We start from the raw sequence: 18313 nt of genomic DNA on the forward strand, positions 1-18313 counted from the left end.
AGTATTTAACCTTTTTAAATACAAGATTGGATTTTTAATGGGAATTGGCATTCCTTTGTAAAATGAAAGCAAATGTACTTTGACATAATTATTGTCTACAGTAGCAGGCTTTTATTTGTCTCTTATGTGTTATATTTAATAAAGATATAGATTTGGTTTAATTTATCTTACCCATGAAAAATTGAAGAAATTCAAGGGAAAAAAAGACAAAACTAAGTGGACTTTTCTTTAGGTTTAATAAGGAAGCAATACACACAGCATATGAGAAATATTTGTCCATTCCAAGGAATAAATGTTACATAATCACAATTTAGCAAAATCATAAACTTGCCTCATCCAAAAAAAGCTAATGGATGAAAAAATGAAGCATAAAATATTAAACAGGACAATATTCACTTTATGCTAGGAAAATATTCATATTATGCTGCAGTTATCTATTTGAATTTCAGTTTCCTAACAGGCTGATAATGTCTAGAGTTTCATCTTTGTACTTGGATAAAAACAGTTCCTGACATACAGGAGTATTTTATAGAAATTTGTGGAAAGAAGAGAGGGAAGGAAGGGAGAATGGAAAGAGAATGGATGGAGGGATGGAGGAAGACTAAGGCAAGCCTAGGAAAAGCAATAAACGGAAACAGGAATAAAATACTCCAAAGTGAGGTAAATTGGAAGTTACTTTTTCCAGATGACTCTCTATATCAGTTAATATTTTATTCTTTTGAATTAAAAGACTAAGGTTAATTGTTTACTTTTATAGTGCTAAATTTGAGAGAAGAGGTTTTGTTTTTTTTTCCTCTTTTTTCCTCTGATAAAGATGGTTAAAATCATGTTATAGAGTAAACATTGGCAGGGTTTTTAAAGTAAGAGAATAATTCCTTTATATTCGTTAATATGGTATTGGAAGAGTGGAGAAAGATTGTATTATGAAACTGAGTTTACTTTAAGGCTATTTATACATTGTTAAGAGTATGGATTAGAAAAGGAAAATAGTTCCCATATATCACTCATTCAATTTGAAAGAAAAAAAAAATTACAAAGACATGTTTTCTGCTTGAAGCTTATCTTATGGATTCTTTGAACTAATAACATTTTCTGGAATATCCAATTTAGAAATTAGGGAGAACAACTGTACAGGAAACATTTTATTTCATTCTTCTTTTTATTCTTTCTTGAAAATAAGAATAGTAAATTACAGTACAAAAAATTATAAAAGTGTTGACAATTTTTGATGCCAGATAAAGCTAAAGATTCACTTAAAATTTGAATTTCTTCCATAACCAAACATATTCACCCCTAGTTCATCCCATGGCTGATTTCTTTATTACCAGAAAAGTCACCGTGTCTGAAATTAGTCATTATAATCGTTAGATATATATCATGATATTAGATGCTGCATCTTCAGTTTAACCTAAATTTCTCCTTCTATTTTCCATAGTTGAAAGTTGCTCTTCCTGGTAACCAAGTCTCCTGAAATACAGGAGAAAGTTCAAAACACAACAAAAGACTTTGTTAACCTTCTGAAGTGTGATATTGTTTGTTCCAATTCAGGACTCAAAGCACACAAACCAAAGAGCAAAGAGAATCAATCAAGTGTTGTTTGTTGGTTGATTCATTGTTAAGCTATTGTGACCTTTCTTTGAAGAAAGGCCAAAAACATAGAATCTGTAAAGAAAGTGTAAGAGATAAAAAGAGAAGTAGATTGATTGGGTCAAAATTTTACAAGTTTCACTCCCATCAAATTTATCTTATCATACCTTAATTTTTAATGCCTTGCTATGCTAAGGTTGCTTTCTTAAACAACTGTAAACTCTATCCACACACTTTTCACAATTTTGGGCAACTTTGGCATTTTCTAAACAATGTTTTATATATATTGGACTTTGGCTCTTTCTTACTAACATTCATTTTATGCTTTTTTCTTTGACGAGTTTTATTTATGGAAAAAAGATAGCTTTTGTTAAATTCCCCCCGGCCCCCAGAACACCTATTTGCTACAAGAAATCCTAATTCCCATAGTTTACCTTTATTCCCGAAGGGGACTGACTCCCACTTAAATGGCAAGCAACTCAGACATCATTATCTACAATTGTTTGTAAGATCAAAGAATTCTACTTTTGGCAGCACATGACAGTGCTGTGGGCAGTGTCCACTTTTCATGTGACATTATAATAAATGATGAATCAGAAATTAATAGGGCATCAAGTGAATAATCACTAGCAGGTCTCTGTCACTTAGTTTCCTGCTATCTTTGTTTAATTCTAATTGAATGATTAACGTTTGGTAAGATGCGAAACTCAAGTTTGGCTTGAGTTTGGCTCATGTCAAATGAATAAATACTAAATTGATAATATTTTTTATCAAAATTTTGGACTATGATTAGATTTCACATGTATCTTCTACTCTAAATGCAGAGTTATTTTAGAAAGCCATAAAAAGAAAAGAAATAACAATTTCCTCATGAAAATGAAAAATGAGATGAAAGACTGTGAACACACACACAAACACACATAGTGTTTTCAATATATCAAAGCCATGGCATCCAGGACTTCTGATCTCAAGGCTATCAATGATGGTATCAGGTTGCCTTCTACATTAGTAGAAGGACTAACATATATCTCAATATCAGTCATTTCTTGGAACCACAGTCATTACTTGAGTGGTTAAGAAAGAAGAACTGAGTATATAAAACTTGGTTTAAGACTTAAGCCATACTAACTAGTAATCAACGAATATATCTCTAATAGCTTCATCACGTGGAGAGAGAGACATTTTAAAATACACTGGTAGACATTGTGCTTTACTCAGTAGTGAGGAAGTTTGTATGGGGAACTTTGAAATAATTTGACAAGAAGGGATGAATACATAGTGAGAAAGAAAAAACCTTGTAAACACACACACATAGCCATACCCGAATCCCACTTTAAAAGAACCTGCACATGTAAATTCTTCCATATAAGAATACAATATTTAAAACAATAACCACCAAAATCAACAAGAGAGGGAGGGATTGACAGGCTCTAAGATAAATCTGATAGAAGTTTCAGAGGAGAAAAAAGAAATTGGTTTTGGGAAGACAATTCTCCATGGCATTTCTGAATTTTATCAGCTTTGGATCCAGACTATCTTTTCAAGGAGGTTTTATAGCAAACAGCCTTTGAAAGTAAAGACAGAGGCTCTTTCTGGAAAAGAAGGCAAATTTATTTTCTGATGTGCTTAGAAGCCCCCTTTATAAGACTCAGGTTTTCCTAACTACAGAGTTGCTCACCTGTGACACAAGCCTGTTGTGTTCACAGCATCCACCTGGCAATTCTACGTGGTCCTCATGGGATTTGCAGGCAAAAAGAATGAATCTGCACCTGAGGCTTATGCTGCCTGCTGTTCTGTGAGTAATAAAATTTCTTTATCCTGACTCAAAAGTTTTCTGTTTTCTGCCAGCATTACAAAACTCTGGAAAGTTCACTTCTTAGTTTGACAGATGGATAAAATCTGAGACTTTGCTCAGTCCTTTATTATAACAGAAAAATAATATTTTGGGATATATTAAGTTGATAATTCTTCAGCTAAATAATATTATCTCAATATAAAGAATGATAGGAAGTTTATTGTCCTGTATAACGATAGTGAAGATGCTGTGTGCATATTTCAGGAATTGTTCCTACTTGGGGAAAGTAGTCTTTCCTCATCCATTTCCCCATTCTTCTTGTTGTAAGGAAGACATGAAAAAAAGTAGTTAAAGCTTCCATCTTGAGTTACCAGGTAGAAACCATATAGTAGAGATGGTAGAAAAATAAATAACAAGAATATTCTTAGTCTGTGATGATTTGGAACCCTCATAACAGCCTTGACTGTTATTTCCAGACTTTATATGTTGGTTTCTATTTTGGTGAGGCAACTTTTACTATTTTTTCCTATTGCCATATGCAAATCCATCTTATTTAAAACAAAATATAAAGACTAAAACTATATTTCTTAAACATTGTCAAAAAATATGTAGATTACCTACAATAGAAAGACATATAGAATGCTAATGGATATCCCTTCAGAAATAAATGCCACAATAAGTTGAGTAACATTATCTTCCAAGGGAATTTGAAGACTCAAACAAGAAAGCTACACCATCTCAGCTACAATTAAAAGGAGAATGATAAAGATATTTTCATGTATAAAACCATTAACACATTAGCAAATCAAAGGCTTTTATAAATAAATCATTAGTTACATTAGTGAAAAATAGTTAAATCATAAGAAAGTCATATGGTAAAAGATACAACAGGGAATTGGAAAATGTCAATAAAATATTCTGGTTAATTTTGCAATTACAAGAAAAATTACAATATATTTCTAATTTTTAAATGAAGTAAAATGGGCATTTCATATAATGTTAACAAAATGCATAAGAGGAGCACGTTTACTTTTTAATGCTTTCAAAGGTCCATTTTTGTGTTTGTAATGAGAGAAAGTCTGATTTTGTTGAAAAAAGGTACAATTAAATATGTAGATTAAATTTCATATAAATGGAAAAATAGTTATGATCTTGTAGTGATCTTGTAAATGGGAAAACATTACAGGGAATTTAAAGGTATTCCTGTGAAACATCATGTCTATAAACATTTTAAATATATAGTAAAATGCCTTTATTTACTCATTTACTCAATATAGGAAGATAGTTCTTATTTTTATTTATTTATTTTTTTTGAGGTGGACTCTCCCTCTGTCGCCCAGACTGGAGTGCAGCGGCACGCTCCCGGCCACCACAGCCTCTACCTGCTAGGCTCTGGCGATCCTTCCGCCTCAGCCTTCCAAGTAGCTGGAACTACAGGCGCACGCTACGATGTCCGGATAATTTTTTTTTGATTTATTGTAGAGATGAGGTCTCGCCAAGTTGGCCAGGCAGGTCTCGAACCCACAGGCTCAGGCAATTCACTCATCTCAGCCTCTCAAAGTGCGCGATTACAGGCTGAGCCACCGAGAGCGGCTGACATTTCTTTAAACACACACACACACACACACACACACACACACACACACACACACACTGACAATAAAGTTTAATAAAATCGACAACTTTATCACGGAAATCTTTGGTCTAGAAATTACCTCCACCAATATAGTGATAAAAGCAACAGACAGGAAGGAAACATTTACCAAGTAACTGTGATTGTATATGTATCGTTCTATTTAGTAAATATTTTGACGTCACCTGCCAGACCTGATAGAATTAACTTTCCTTGTCCATTGCTTACTTAGAGCTTGTGGGACTATTGATATGCTTTGATCAATGAAATCTGAATCGAAGTACAATGTGCCAGAGTGTCATGTCTGGGGCAAATGACCCTCTTCTACGTTTGCCCCTGGTGATCAGAAGTGACCTAGACCAGAGTGCAGGGCTCTTGAAATTAGGTTTCTGAGTGAGCATGAGGTAAAGCATAGGCCCAGTTGCCTGGCTGTGAATTTGTATCATGAGTGGGATATAAACATGTTGGTTTACTTCTACTTTATTTTTTTCACCATAACATTATTTCATCAACTGTAAGTTCAATTAAAGTCCATATTATATTAAGAATACTCAAAGACTTTTAAAATATATTGAAAAACTAATACAAAAATTGGAAGTCACATGAGCAAATTATTTACAGAAAAGAAAGTTCAAGTGGCTTATAAATATATAAAATTACAGGCAAATCTTCTCACTTCCCTGTGGACATCACTTTGTTTTAGAGCTCAGTGTAATTTATCTCACTAAAATAATATTCATTTAATGTGTGTACTTTAAAATATGTATATTTGATCTACAAAATGCAATAAGCAATTGAAGATTTCAGTTCTAGCTTGCAATGTGCTACGGTTTATTTTAAGTTAATTTTATAAAAAATTATTTTTAAAATCAGGGGAACATGTGAAAATTTGTTACATAGATGTATCATTGCATGTTGGTTTCTGATGTGCCCACCCACCCTGCCCGTGGTACGTGGTAAGCATGGTGTCCGATGGGTGATTTTGCAGCCCTTGTTCCATCTCCCCCTCTCCCCATTTTAGTATGGCCCATTGTTTGTCCTTGTATTTAGTTCCCACTTTTGAATGAGAACATGCAGTGTTTTGTTTTCTGTTTCTGTGAAAATTCACTTAGAATGATGGCCTCTAGATGCATCCATGTTGCTGCTAACAAAATGACGTTTTCTTCTCTTTTAAGTCTGCACAGTATTCCATAGTGTATATGTTATGTCTTCTTTATATAGTCCACCATTTGTAGGCACCTTGATTGGTTTCACATTTTTGCTATTGTGAATAGTGCTGTGGTAAACATATGAGCACGTATCTTTTTGGTAGAACAATTTATTCTCCTTTGGCTATATACCCAGTAGGAGATTGTTGGGTCAAATTGTGGATCTATTTTTAATTATTTGGTAAATCTCCAAACTGCTTTCCACAGGGGTTAAACTAGCTTACATTCCCATCAACAGTGTACAAGCATTCTCCTTTCTCTGCAGCCTTTCCAACATCTGTTTGTTTTTAAACTTTTTAATAGTTGCCATTCTGATGGGTATCAGATGGTATTTCACTATGGTTTTGATTTGCATTTCTCTGATGATCAGTGACATAGAGTATTTTTTGATGTTTGTTGGCCGCTTATATGTCTTCCTTTAAAAAATGTCTATTGCAGCTATATTCACAATAGAAAAAACATGGAACCAACCTTGTTGCCCATTGAAGCTGGACGGGATTAAACAAATGTGGCACATATACACAGTGGAATAGTATGCAGCCATAAAGAAGGACAAACATATGGACTTCGCAGCAACCTGGATGCATTTAGAGTTGATCATACTCAGTGAACTATCACAGAAACGAAGAACAGAGTACTATATGTCTTCACTCATAAGCGGACATTGAACAATTATTATAATACTATAGGAAAGGGATTGGAAGTAGTGGGAAACTGTCGGGGGTGTGGTGGAATTGGCAGTTGAGGGAAACTGCTAGGGGAGGAAGGGGCATACCTCATTAACAAGGGTGCCTGCATAATCAATATTTGTATACCTAACCCTGAATTGTACCCACATCTTTATAATTAAAAACAAATGATTCCACGGAGGGGGGGGGGGGGAAATGTCTATTCCTATCCTTTGCCCACTTCATGTGGTTATTTATTTTTTCCAGTCAATTGGTTTGAGTTGCACACAGATTCCAGATATTAGGTCTTTGTTAGATGAATAGTTTGCAAGTATATTCTCCCATTCTGTGGGTTGTCTCTACTGTCTCTTGATGGTTTCTCTTGCTGTGCAGAAGATGTTTAACTTGTTAAGATCCCACTCGTTAATTGCAGTTTTTCTGCATTTTCTTTTGATTACTTGGTCATAAATTTATTGTCTAAGTAGTTATCCAGAAGAGTGTTCTCTCATTTTACTTCTGAAATGTTTATCACTTAAGTTCTTTTTTTCTTTTTTTTTTGAATTGGAGTCTCACTCTGTTGCCCAGGTTGGAGTGCAGTGGCACACTCATGGCCACCACGGCCTCGACCTACTGGGCTCAGGCAATCCTTTCACCTCTGCCTTCCAAGAAGCTGGAACTACATTCACCTGCTACCATGCCCGGCTAATATTTTTTATTTATTATAGAGATGAGGTTTCACCAAGTTTCTCAAATCCCTGTACTCAGGCAATCCTCTCATCTTGGCCATCATTTAAGTTCTTATGGTTAAGTCTTTAATCCATTTTGAGTTAATTTTTGCTTATAATGGAAGTTGGGAGTGTAGTTTCATTCTTCTGCATATGGTTAACAGTTTTCCCAGCACCATTTGTTGAATATAGATCCTTTCCCCTATGTTTGTGTTTTTCAACTTTGTCAAAGATAAGTTGGTTGTAGGTCAGCTGTTTTATTTTCAGACTTTCTATTTTGTTTCATTGGCCTATGTGCCCATTTATGTACCAGTACTATGCTGTGTTGGTTACTTTACCCTTGCAATAACGTTAATTGTTGACAGTAATCTTTGTGCACATAAAATTAGACATACTTTGTGTATATAAAAGAATGTCTTCTCTTATTAAAGTATAAAGTTTAATATAGAATTATGTGAACTAACTTCATGATTAACCTTACTAATTTCTGGAGAAGATCTACTTTGAACTAAGACAAGTCTGTATTTTCTTCAAATTTTACATCAAGTAGTTCTCTACTTTATGAAAGTTGCTCTTGTACTCACAGGTATATAAATATAAAAATGATTACAATCTTATTGTTATTGTAGATTTTAGCACTGAAAATTTTCTTCCATACATATTTTTTTGAATTTTGGTTTCAAATTTACCTTATTAGACATTTTGAGGTAGGGAATGGAACAAATGTCTTTTCTAGCCCCATGGCTCTAGAGCTTACTGCTAGCATTCTTCTCTTTTTCCAACTTTAACTGAAATTTTATTTCCCCATCCTTCTCATTGTTCCCAGGAGTTTTTCCTCCACGATAGTCTTTTCCTGGATGGAAACTTACATTGGTTAGTTTTGAGTGACTTACAGGAATCAGATGTTGCTAACTCCATTAAGGTTTGTCACAGTAACCTTGCAATTACATGGGAACTGAAGAGTGAAAAAAACCCTTCCCAATTTTAGCAATTGTTCTTAGATTGTCCTGCCTTGCTTTCCAGTGAGTTCATTTGACAATATTAGGGTTCTCTGACTCTCTTGGTAGAATGTCTGAATTATACATAGATGTTGGAAAAACACATTATGTGCCAACAGAGTACTCTTTATTTCAGATACTGCAGTTGTGAAGCTCTGAGGTGATCAGTAAGCAATGTTTTTAATATTTTACAATGCAATATAACATATTAAATATGTAGGTGCATTAGGGAGGTGATTGGTGTTTTGCAAAGACATGCATGGCCTAACAAGTTTTCCTTTTTAAATAATAAAAAGTTGGGTTCTGAATGTCTGGTGTTTAGCAAGGCTTTATGATAATAAAACAGTTTTTAAACTCATTGGTGATCAATAAAATCACATTTTTTAAAAAGAGCAGTAAAATCACACCAGATTAGCAGAAATGAAAGTCTAATAGCATCAATTGTTGGTAGGAATGTGAATATATGGGAATATTCATATTGTGTTTGTTGTATATCTGTACAAGTATTTTGGAGAGTAACTTGACAATATCTCATCAATTTCAAGAATGATCATCTAAAAATCTGACTGCTAAATCAATAATTTATTTATAAATCTTGCACATAAGCCAAAAAAAACCATATTTCAAGTGTTTTATTGGACATATATTCTAAAAGTGAAACATTCAAAGCAACCCCCATGCCTCTGTAGTTTAAAATAATATATCAATAGGTTCCACTGTGTTCTGATACAGTGGAACAGTTGACATAAATGATAATATAGAGCTATATGCATCAACCAAAATAAATCTAAAGGAGAGAAAATGCTAGGCAAAAAAAAATCTATTTTCAGTGAGATATATGCAACATGATACTGTGTACTTATAGTCACAACCTATTTCTGCACAACAATTATTCCAACATTTAGTGGCTTAAAACAGCAATGTACTTTTATTGTTTCTCAAAGTTTCTGCATACCAAAAACATGGGAATGGTGTAACACTGTTGTTCTTGCCTATGTTCTGAATGATATTACAGTCAGATGTTGCTAGGTTTACCATCACCTGTTGGCTTTTAGGGATAAAACACCTCCTTCCAAGGTGGCTCACTCACCTGGTTAGCAAGGTGATATGATCTGTGGATGGGAGACCTCAGTTCCTTTCTACATGGGTTTCTGCAAATGGTGGTCTGTATTTTCTCAGGCCATAGTAGCATACTAACTCGTAAAAAAGAAATCTAAGAGACTCGGATGGAAGCCATAATGCTTTTAGAAACAAGGAAAGCACACAGTTTACCTCTACCAGAGTCCCCTGCTCTTACAGACTGTCTTTGATTCAATAATGGAGGAGACTTCTCTGAGATGAGTTCTAGGTGGCAAGGATCACTGAGATCCACCTTTGAGGCTGGGTACCAAATACTGCTTATATGAACAGCATGAAATTACATACAATACTATATATTTTATATAAATACATAATATAGTCAAAAGTAAAAATAAAATTAAGCAACATATTTGGATAGCAATTGCAAAGATGAGGATAGTCTTGGAGAACAGTTCATGACATCTTTCTAAGTGTTCATTCAGTTTCAATGATAGGATATCTAAATTAATGATGGAAGAACATAAGGATTTGATATATTCAGTTGTTAAGTGCTTATGATTCTTTTTCCTCTAAATATCTGTAGGTTAAAATTACTTCATATTTGATAAATAATATAAGTGAGCAGTCTTTATAAATTACAGAAATAATAAATGAAGTCACTTTCTCACATGCTCTCAGTAAATATGTCCCTTTGACAGATCACAGCAAATGTTGACTGCCCCGCAAGTGTGGTAACTCTCAGAAATCTCAGACTGCTTTGCCCCCAGTGAATGGACCTTATTGAAATATTCCTTTTGACAAAGACCTCACTTCACATCATCAGACCTCTTAAATGAATGAGGTACTCCTAGACATCCAGAAGAGACTTGAAAACATGAAAGGGAATATTCTACCCACAGTGGTCTACCTCTTGCTCAGGTACCTTACTAATCTGTAAAAGTAGTTGCGTAACTTGTTATACAACAAATCGGAAGCAGAACAAAGATTTCCCCTTAATTTTAGCTTAAATTTAGCTGTTGTGCTCTGCTATCTCTTTCTGGTGGTTCTTGTAACTGTTTTTTTTTTCTTTTGTTTTGTTTTTTTGTTTGTTTGTTTTGTTTTTTTACTATCTTAGTATCATCTTTAAGAAAATCTTCATGAATGTGATAATCTCAGCTTTAAATATGGTGATGTTAAAGTCATAATCTTCCCACTGAGAGCTTGAAGACCATATGACGTTGTGGCTAGAGTCTAATACATGTAATATGGTAAACTTGTAGCAACTCAAATTCCTGGGTTCTCAGGGTGCTTGAGACACAGAAAGGTTACTAACAGCCTCTTCTGAGAAGAGTCCAGGTTAAAGGGCAGGTGTCATGGTAGGGTGCCTATGATTGACATTATAGTGCCCTCTACCTGGAAACCCAGTATGATTCTTGTGATGTCCCCATCCTAGAATTGCATTAGCCTCACATTCTATGTGATGCCCCATCCCTCATCAGTGTTATGGTGGCACTTCAAGTCAGCTTTTCCACCAGGATGTTCTGATCTTTATTCTACAGTAGTTCACACATGCTCTCAGAAGCTACCTCTCAGGAATTGTAGTTATAAAACCAAGGTAATAATTCAGTCAGATCCTAACACAGCAGAAGTTATATACTAGGACCAAACCAGTCATAAGCACTGACTTTCAGTACACATTCAGAAGTCATTGTTTTCTGTTTATTGACTTAATGCCTATAGCTCAGAGAACTGTTCTTTAAGATTAAAGAAGAGTTAGCCTCATAGACTAAGTTTTCACCTTCAGATTACTAAATAGTACGGTACCTAATGAATTAAAAATTCTTGACTTTTAAACAAATCTCAAAAGTTTATTCATTAAGTATTTTCATCTGAGAGTAAGCAATATAAATTCACTTTTAACATTAAATAAGAATCACCACCTCTATTCTATTTCTGTCTATAAGGTTTTGATATATTACGAAGTTTAAAGTATCTGTTTTTTTCCCAAACACTCTATTTTGGCCCATGTTCTACAAACTGGGATATAATGTGGTAGTAAAAAGTCTTTGGCTGTTTTGCTTGGTTGTTTAGTGGCTTAGGAGATCAAACGCACCCAGAACAAGGGTTTTATATCTCTAAACTCCCTTCTCTATTAAAAAAAAAATCTTACAGACCTTTTTCCTACTTGGGCTACTGGTCAAGTTTGACCTGCCTTCTTAGATTGTCCCAGTAATATGGATCAAAGGGCCTCAGATCCAGAGTATCAGTGGTTTAATATGAAGTTTCATCTCAAATATGTTATCTCCTAGCCTGACAAGAAAACTCAAAATGATGAGCAGAGTGAAAACTTGCCTTTTCCTTTGGGTTATGTGTTGTTTGATGTCAGTAAGAGGATCAAACTAAAAGCTGACGTTTAAAAAAAAATTAACTTACAAAAAGTATATAAATTCACTTCGTCATATAAAAAAGGTGTAACTTTTTTACTGTAAGTTTCCACGAGTCGCATAAATTATTATCATGATTAAATCATTGTTACAAAATCACTATGTTCCCTTTGAGTACACAGATCCCTACATAAAAATGCCTTACAATATTTTGGGAAATCTAATATTTAGAAAAGAGCCAGGCACGGTGGTTTACACCTGTAATCCCTGAACTTTGGGAGGTCAAGGTAGGAGGTTTGCTTGAGTTCAGGTGCTTGTGACCAGCCTGGACAACATAGTTAGACTTCATCTCTACAAAAATAAACAAACAAGCAAATATATATACATATAAACAAAACTGATGTGGTGGTACATACCTGCAGTTTCAGCTACTCAGTAGGCTGAGGGGGAAGGATCTCCTGAGCTCAGGAGTTTGAGATTGCAGTAAGTTGTGATCTAGCCTGGGTAACAGAGTGAGTCTCCAACTAAAAATATAATATAGAAAACATATACATATGTATAAAATATGTACATATGTGTATATATATGTATACACATATATATAATAAAATTCTAAAAAAATTAGAAAAGTGCTACTTGGAGCTAGCTTGTATATGAACAGATCATATATTTTCAAAGGACAGGTTACTTTTATTTTTATTCTCCTTGCTGCAAACCATAATGAAAATACATCATATTTACAAGGGTTGACTATATGCCATTTTACCTGTATTATCTTATTTAATCCTATAAGACAGATATAATTATTTCTTACATTCTACTTTTGTGAAAACTTACACTTACCATTAAGACCTTGTCAAGATTAGGAAGTTAGAAACCTTGTCAAGATTAGGAAGTTAGGGTTGGTGTTTACTGCTATTTTGACTGCAGAAATTCTCATTCAGTAGACCCATATGGGAGGAAGTATTTTATATATATACATATACATACATATATATATATATACATATACATATATATATATGTTCTTGGTTACTGTACCTGAATATTTGTGTGCAGAATGTAATAATCTGTAGTTTTGTATGTTTATCATATGATTCTGCTAAGTGGAATGTTTTCAACCTCTGATTTATGAGACCAACTTTGTAGTTGTAGATCTCCGATAAGCATGAGTTTCCAAGTATTGAACGCTCCATCACATTAGGTTGTATTATTTTTCGCTATTCTCATTCATCATATTTTAATATTAAAATATATTTCAGAAATAGTATAAAACAATCTTCGTCCTCAAGTTTAGGAAAATACTTATTTTATAACTTGGTAAAATTTTGTATTAGTGACACATTTATCATCAAAAGGTCACAGCTCCAGAGGGTGGCTAATCTGGAGAACTTTAGCTGAAATCCTGCTCTTTAGTAAACAGATGCATGGCTGTCACTGATAGAACAGTCATAATACTCTATCATTCTGTGAGTCTCACGGTGGCTACAAGTGCCAAAAAGAAATTTGCTCACAAATTGAATCACCTTCTCCAACAACTTTAGGTTAGCTTTTAGAAACCGGTAGAAGTACATGAGCTAAGGGAGATACAATCTTAAGAACATTAACATGATTTATTAGAACACATAAAATACAGTGGTGACAGAGTGATCTTTAGACGTGGTGGTGGTAATTATTCTGTTAAATCCTGAACTTAACATGAGGTTAATAAAAGTGGGCAGCAATAGTTGTTTGCTTTCTGATTGACACATTTTAAGAGTCAAGAATATACGGCTTGATGACAAACTTATTTTTTGCAGATTTCTGAATTTATATGGTAGGAGAGCACGAAAATATAAGAATTTTGTTGACCATTTATTTTATATTTAATTTAAGCATGTTTGAGGGTAAAGCTAATAGATTTAGGGATCACATGTTCTAAAACTCAGAAGCAACTAGGTAATGAATCACTTGAAGGAGGGATTGAGAAGATACTACCACCCATAGTTTTATGAACACCTAAATTTTATATATGACACAGCACACTTAATAGGAACAGAAGATGTTTTAGAATAACTACATCATAAAGTTCTTGTACAAGTACTGCCTAGTTAGAAATAATAATTCTCCTTCTTTTTCTATAATTACATTTACCCCACCTGCTTTTTTTCTTTTTTCTTTTCTCTCCTAAATGATTTTTCTTTATTTTGGACATATTATATATATTTTATATATAAAACTTTCATAGGGAAGGGAGGGAGGGCAGACACATAATATCATTGAAGAACCAGATCCTAAACCAGGGGAAGTGAGGACCATTGGGACGCTCAAACTTCACCTGTAAGTAGACTACTTATGTACCTAATTCTGGGACAGTCAAACTTCACCTGTAAGTAGACTACTTATGTACCTAATTCTGACTTGTACCCCACATCTTTAAAGTAAAATAAAGGGAAAAAAAAACTTGTATGGATATGGAGAAATCCAGATTGCTTAACTTGACCTGGTTCTCTTAACTTTTTATCATAAGTCCTAGGTGATGTTTCTGCTACTGTGATGGTAGATTGTGTATCTTTGTAAGAAGTCTTTAACTGTTAGTCAATGATTAACAGCAGAAGGATAAACAAATTCTTTTGATAAATGGCTTATTTATACCTAGGACTTTTCAATATTTCTTTTGCTTAAGTGTCAGATGCCATTCTAAGCTGTCAAACTGAAAAATGAAGGTTGAAATAATTATGCCTCAGCTCCTATACCCCACTGAGGACATTGTTTTTGGTACCTACTATATATCTGTCATTGTGTTTAGTGTTTTACATGTATTATTTGATTATCTTTATATTCTTAACTATCTTGATAATGAGTTATCCTATTTAATACTATAAAAATAACATACTAATACTGTACTTAAAATAGCATGAGTTGGATATTATCTTCAGAAACTGACAGGAAATTGAATGATTTCAAATAAATCTAGTTTCAAAGCCCATGTTTTTTAACCCTGCACCATACAAAAGCCATGTGGACTATCTTATTGTATGAACATACCATCGACTTCAGAAATGCACATGTAGGCTACAATTATAATACAACAAATTAAAGAAACCAAAAGGTGATTTAGAAATCTTTTTACTACAATATGTAAAGCAGATACTTTTACTATGTAATGACATATATTGTCAATAATGCTTTTTAAAGTACTTGTGTAATTTTACATGGGAGAAAGTTCCTATTGGTTTCCTTCTTTTACATCTAATTTTCTTTTTTTTTTTCTTTGAGTTGGAGTCTCACTCTGTCACCCAGACTGGAGTGCAGTGGCGCTCTCCTGGCCACTACAGCCTTGACCTGATGGGCTCCAGTGATCCTTCCTCCTCAGCCTTCCAAGTAGCTGGAACGACAAGTGTGCACAACCACACCCGGCTAATTTTTGATTTATTGTAGAGATGAGATCTTGCCAAGTTGCGCAGGAGGGTCTCGAACCCGTGGGCTCAGGCAATCCACTCACCTTGGCCTCCCAAAGCTCTGGGATTACAGGCTGAGCTTCCGAGCCCGGCTTAAATCTAATTTTCTTTTCTTTTTTTTTTTTTTTTTGAGTTGGGCTGAGCCACCCAGCCCAGCTTAAATCTAATTTTCAAACTGTTTCTGGTTTTCAGAAAAGCTTGTAAGTAGTGCACCTGAAAGCTTCTGATTGTAATTTATCAAGGTGGAAAAGAGAGTTTCCATAAAATTCATTGTTTTCTGTGGTTTTATGCCTTCTCACTTTCCCACTCCTCTGAAAAGTCCCCTTCTTTCCAGGTTGAGTGGCTGGAATGGAATGGAATGAAAAATGCTCTGCTTCCAGTTCACTAGCTTTGCCTTTTTTTTTTTTTTTTGCCTTTGAATAAAAGCACTGAGCTGCTTTGAAGTCAACATTTTGGCTGTGAAAACTCTGGCTCAGATTTTAGTTTATTTTCCATTCTTTGGCAATAAATTGGAAACGGATTTTGGCTTTTATCTTCCAGGACACGAGAAACAGTCTTTTTTAAATTTTTTCTGAATGGAGCAACAGTCAAATTTTAGGAATGTGGATAAAGATGCCATATGCTTTTTTCTTTTGTAAAAGAGAAAAAATCTATTTTGCTTGAAGAATTTACTATTTTTGATTGTCAGTGATAATATTTGCTTATGGAATAATAGATTTGGTTAACTTTTATTAGACATAATTTTCTGATGCTTCAGGTAGTTAAGTTATACCATGGTTCAGTCAGGGCAAATTTATAAACTTTTCCCTGCATTTTTCATGTATTATAGGTTAACATATATTTAGAAAATATAGACTTAAAGTTAGAACATGAAGTTACTTATATAGTGAAGAATTACATTTATCTAAAATATATTTATATTTTGAAATAATTATTATGCAGTTATAAATGCTTATTCACGAACTGCTTCTTATAATTTTAAATCCTAGCATTTAGCTGGATTATGGCTATGTAAGTCTTCAAGATTGTCTGAGCAATGACAAGTGTAATCTTTCAACAAGAGTCAATATATATTTTTAGTGTCTATTTGCAATTTATTGTTCTCTCACAGAGTAAAAATTAACTTTTTTCAAAATTTGTAGAAAGTACAATGAGGTTCCACAAAATTATTTTTTTCAAAGTTACATACTTATATATATACTTTTTATAATATAATTAATTTTGAATAAAAAGTAAAATATTTTTGAAAAACACTGATATGAATTGACCTGTGTTTTTATTTGGTGATAAAATAAAAGCACATGTCATTTGCAAAAACATGAATAAATCTGGAATACATTATGTTAAGTGAAATAAGCCAGGCCAAGCCTTGCTAAGCTATAGTGTGGCCATGTGTCCTTTGAGATATGGCTGGGCCATGTTTCCTGTCTTTGACCACCTCCCCTACCTTGGGGAGGTGAATCTCCTCTTTTTCATCCTCTGTGTTTCCAATTTACTTTCTAAATAAACTAAATTTTCTAATCTTAAAAAAAAGAAAGATGTCAGACACAGAAAGACAAATGTCCCATGATTTTACTTATATGTGAATCTAAAAAAGTTAAACCCATAGAAGCAGAAATAGTAGTTATCAAGGGTTTGGTGGTGGAAGGGGGTTGGGAGATGTTGGTCAAAGGATACAAAATTTTGGTTAGATAAGAGAAATAAGTTCAAGAACTGTATTGTATAAGATAATGAATATAGTTAATAGCAATAGATGATATTCTTGAAAATTTCTGCATAGATTTAAAATGTTTTCACCATAAAAACATAAGTTTGAGAAATAATGTATTTGTTAGTTCTGTTTTGCCATCCTACAATGTATACATATTTTAAAACAACCTACTGAATAAAATTTGTCAATTTTTTTAAAAAATTGAAAAGTTAAAAAAAGTATCCTTCTTGTGTCAAAATTTGATAAAGGGAGGAAATTTTAAAATAAAGATAACCAATCTATAGCTTAAAATTATTTTGTAATTTTTGTCAATATTGAATCTACTTTATTAGATTTGAAACCACTAAAACTCTGACTGGGATGGACGAAGGGAAATTTAGAACTCTAGTTTTTCTGCTATGTAGCTATGGATAAAATCTCATTTTTCTGACCATTCGTAAAATTGAGCATTGACACAGAATTTCATTGTATATCATGGTGACTATAGTCAATGACAATATATTGCACACTTGAAAATTGCTAAGAAAATAGGTTTTATGTCCTCTCCACAAATAAAGAATAAGGCTATGCATATGTCAAAAAGCTCGATTAAACCTTTCTACAATGTATACATATATCAAAATATAATATTGTACACCATTAATATATATAAATTTTTACTTGTAATTGAAAACTAAAGCACTAAAATATATAATTTTTGGAAACTTTTTCTATTATATAGGTAAAGAATATACACACACACATACATATATAATAATATTAAGGGTAAACACAAATTAATAATCAAATTTAATCCTCCTTGTTGAAAAGAGAAAAAGCATGCATTTCTCTTACTTAAAACATTTACTTTAGATAATTTGTAATTGTCAACTACTTTTCTGTCTCTCTGAGACATATGTAATTTTTTAAAAGTCTAAATAATATTCTTACCCACTTTACAACCCAGTGATACCTTTCTTAAATACTTGGGACACATATTTGAAATGAAAATATCAAAGGTGCTAATGTCCCTATTTCCCAGTTTCTGTGGGAGAATAGAAGCTTGCCTTCTGTGGAGTATCTCCTCTGAGTTCTAAAACTTTCTCCTAAAATAAAGATATGAGAA

Source organism: Carlito syrichta, unplaced genomic scaffold, assembly GCF_000164805.1.
Source record: "Carlito syrichta isolate Samal-C Ts95f unplaced genomic scaffold, Tarsius_syrichta-2.0.1 Scaffold303579, whole genome shotgun sequence".
NCBI lineage: Eukaryota > Metazoa > Chordata > Mammalia > Primates > Tarsiidae > Carlito > Carlito syrichta.